This window comes from Apodemus sylvaticus, chromosome 8 (assembly GCF_947179515.1).
Source record: "Apodemus sylvaticus chromosome 8, mApoSyl1.1, whole genome shotgun sequence".
Lineage (NCBI taxonomy): Eukaryota > Metazoa > Chordata > Mammalia > Rodentia > Muridae > Apodemus > Apodemus sylvaticus.
In genome coordinates, this window is record NC_067479.1 from 113,262,394 (window position 1) to 113,266,417 (window position 4,024).

At 39.1% G+C, this 4,024-nt stretch overlaps 1 pseudogene; it reads left to right on the plus strand.

Annotated features, from left to right (window-relative positions):
* Nucleotides 1-562: 562 nt before the first annotated feature.
* LOC127690845 (ribosome biogenesis protein NSA2 homolog) lies at nt 563-3,242 on the plus strand (annotated as a pseudogene).
* The last annotated feature ends 782 nt before the right edge of the window (nt 3,243-4,024 follow it).

Below are 4,024 nucleotides of genomic sequence, written 5' to 3' on the forward strand. Positions count from 1 at the left end.
GGCTGTTACTGGGTGTGTTGTGCTGGCAACACAAAGAGCAAACACCTTTTCAGGACACCAAATGATTCCTATAACCACACCAAATAGATACTCCAAGACTAACTCATGCTAATTCTCGGAACAGCGTTCTTTCCCTAGCCTGTATTTTCAGCACTGCTTCCTGGAGCTATGTGTCTTTGTGTTTTGTAACTCCCTCCCCCCCCCCCCCACGTCCTCTAGCTGTGCTCCTAATGAGATCTCTAATGATGCTCTCTGTCTTTCTCTGGAGTCTGTTGTAATAGCTGTGTATTCAGGGTTACTCTCTGCCTGCCTTGGACTCTTTGCCACTGTGGGCACAATTCACAGCTTTGTTCTTCGTTACTATCTTCTGTTTGTCACTTTTCCAACTTAAATTGTGTGTATTTTTTTTTTTAAAGTTACAATACTCCTCTTCTGCCTGGGAACGGAGAGACGGTACAGAACTGTTGTGTGGTGTTTGCGTTCCACTCAGCCTGCTTAAAGAATTACCCTTTCAGTTATGGCCTGAGGGAAGCAAGCTTATGGACCAGTGACACCCAGGAATCAAGAGGTTTTTGAAACCTGAGAGGTTGCATCGCGGACAGCTTCTGTCATCATGCCGCAAAATGAATATATAGTATTGCACGACGAACAATACGGATATCGTTTGGACTATTCCCTGAAGCCTAAGCTCTACCATAAACAGCTCCATGACAAGAAAATACAAATGAAAAAGACTATTAAGATGCATGAAAAGAGAAACACCAAGCAGGAGGATCATGAGAGGGCTCCACAGGGAGCAGGCCCCGCCTTATCTGCTGGTCAGAGAGGAATCCAGAGCAAAAGTACTTTCCAACATGATTAAGCAGAAATGAAAAGAATAGGTGGGGGTGGGGGGGAAGGAAGGTCCCTCTACCCAAAGTTCGTGCCCAAGGAGAAACAGAAGTATTCGAAGAGGAAAAAAAAGAAAAGAAGGAAGAGGATGAATACTAAAGTCTGCTTTGTTGGTCATGGCTTTACAAGAAAGCTACCTAAATATGAAAGGTTCATTAGACCAATGGGTCTGCGTTTCAAAAACCCATGTCACACTTCCTGAGCTGAAAGCTATCTTTTGCCTGCCTATACTCGGTGTGAAAAAGAACCCATCATCCCCATATATATAACCTTGGGTGTGATCACTAAAGGTACAGTGATTGACATGAACAAGAGCGAGTTGGGCCTGGTGACACAGGAGACAAGTCCCCTGTTACCAACAATCCTGAAAATGATGGGTGCTGGTTTGACAGTGATGTCATACAAGTCAATCCACTCACTCCTGAAGGCTACACACTGTCATGAAAACACCATCTCTGTGATCTTTCTGAACTACAAGCAGCCTTACCCCCTGTGTAGTCACCAAGAAGTATTTATTGGGCTGGAGAGATTGCTCAGTGGTTAAAAGAACTGACTGCTCTTCAGAGGTCCTAAGTTCAATTCCCAGTAACCCCACGGTGGCTCACGACCATCTGTAATGGGATCTGGTGCCCTCTTCTAGTGTCTGAAGATAGCTACAGTGTACTCACATATGTTAAATAAATAAATCTTTGGGGAAAAAATAAGTATTTATTAAGTTGTAAAGAAAAATAAAACTGCCCACTTTTATAATTACAAAATTACAATACTAATAAAAATACATTTTAAAAAGGAATCGGTAGTAGACATAAATAATAAAAATGGCAAGAATCAATCCCTCTGCCCATTTGGAAGCTAGTTAGTGGATGTTAGGCATGTTGTTCTCTTTGTAAACATTCTGTATTATTTAAATTAGCACACAGGATTTAGATGTAATTGTAGCACTTTTGAACAGACTGTGTCTTAGTGATCCTCCTTCCACTCCTTGCTGCCTTTGGTTTTCCTTCCCTGGCTTTCCCTTTCTGTTCTTCATTTTCCATATCCCACATCCCTTCGCCCACCCTTCATCTTTCCTCAGGACCTAGGTTTCCTCCCTCATTTGATTTTCTATCTAGTTGTTTGTGCTTTACTAATACACACACACACACACTTCAGGGATTGGGATCCATATGTGAGAAAGGACATGGAGTTTTTGTCTTTACAAAAATAGATCATTTCATTTAATATAATTTTCATGTCTGTCCAGTCCTTATAAGATTTATGATTTTATTTTTCTTCTCCACTGAGTAAAATCCTATTTTGTGCATGAACTACGTTTTTATTATCCGTTCTTTTGCTGGTGGGTATTTAGGCCCGTTTCATTTCCCTATCACTACCAGTTGGGCAGCAATAAATGGGAAGTACAAGTATCTCCCTAGTGGGGCGTGCAGTTCTTAGGGTGCATACCTAGGGGTTCAGCTAGGTCATGTATTAGGTCTACTTTTATGTACATACCTGTTTTGACTGTGTTTGTATGTCTGTGCAGTACATGTGTGCCTCTTGCCTGAAACCAAAAAAGGGCATCAGATCCTGTGCTGACTACAGTTACGTCAACTTATGTCCAATTGCAGGAGAGGACTCCAACATTTTGGAGATGCCAGTGCTATGGCATGAACACCAAGAACAGCGGCAGCAGTGGAATAGAGTCAGCTGGACCTAGAAGACAAGCTGTGTGTGCTGCAGAGGAAAGAGTTGGAGAAGTGACTCAAGCTCCTTGGTGAGGCCCAGAAGATTGTGAATGAATCCCAGATAATTAGACATTGAGTTATTTAGACTGTTGGAGTTTGGTTTTGCTTGGTTCAGATTGTGATTGTACTCTGGCTCTTTCCTCTTGAAGAAGGTATTTAATTCCATTTTGATTTTTACAGATGCACACAGCTAAACAACTTTGAAGCTTTAAAAGAGATTTAGAATTTTTTTGAGAAGTTAAATATTTTAAAGAAACTGAAATTTTACTGTTTGAACGTGTAAAAGACGACGGGATTTTAAGGTTATTTATGCTTCTAATATGAGATCATGAGGACTGATAAGAAAGAAAAAAATATGGTTTAACAGCAATGTGTCAAGTTTTCCTAGATCCTCTCTGTTCTGGCCCAGAGGTCTACATATGTGCGTTTAAGTCAGTACCATGCTGTCTCAGTCACTGTACTTCTGTAGTGTAGTTTGCAGTCATGTACCTCAGGATTACAATTCTTTCTGTTGTGTTCTTTCTCGTTAGGACTGTTTTGACTTTTTGTAATCTCTGTGGTTCCATATGAATTCTTGGATTCTTTTTTTTCTTTAGGCCTGTGAAGAATGACCTTGGAATTTTTTGAGGGAATTGCACTGAATATAGAGATTACCTTTGTATAAAGCCATTTTCTGTATTAATTCTACCATCCCTGGAGCATGGAAAGCCTTTCAATAATCTGGTGTTTGCTTTAATTTTGTTTTTAATATCCTGAAGTTTTCATTGTATAGATCCTTCATTACCTTAGTTAGATCTATTTCTAATGTTTGAACGTATTATAAGTGATATATTTTTCATAATTTTTCTATCCAATTAATTGTTGGCCTATATGAATCCTACTGTTTTTTTAAATATTGATTTTGTGGCCTGTGACTTTACTGAGTTTATTACATCTAAAAGTTTTCTAGCATATTCTAGAGCATCTTTGTATAGAATCATGTCATCTGCATGTAAGCATAGTTTGACTTTTTCTTTTCCTATTTTATCCCCTTTATGCCTTTTTCTAGTCCTATTATAATATCCACGACTCCAAGCATCATACTGAATATCTCTTTCCATGCTGTAGAAGAAATGTTGCCAGCCTGTCTCCATTTACTATTATGTTGGCTACAGGTGTGCTACAGATAAAAATTGGTCAATTTGAGGTATGCTTCACTGATTTGTAATGTCTTTTTTAATAAAACATGCTGAACTCTGTCAAAATGCCTTTTCTGACTGTACCAAGATGGTTCTATAATTTCTTTCCTTACATTTATTTATATAGTGTGTTACATTATTGATTTGAATGTTGAACTAACCCTGTGTCTCTAGGATAAAGCCATTGTGATCATGGAATCTGATCTTCCCAATGTAATCCTAAATTCAGCT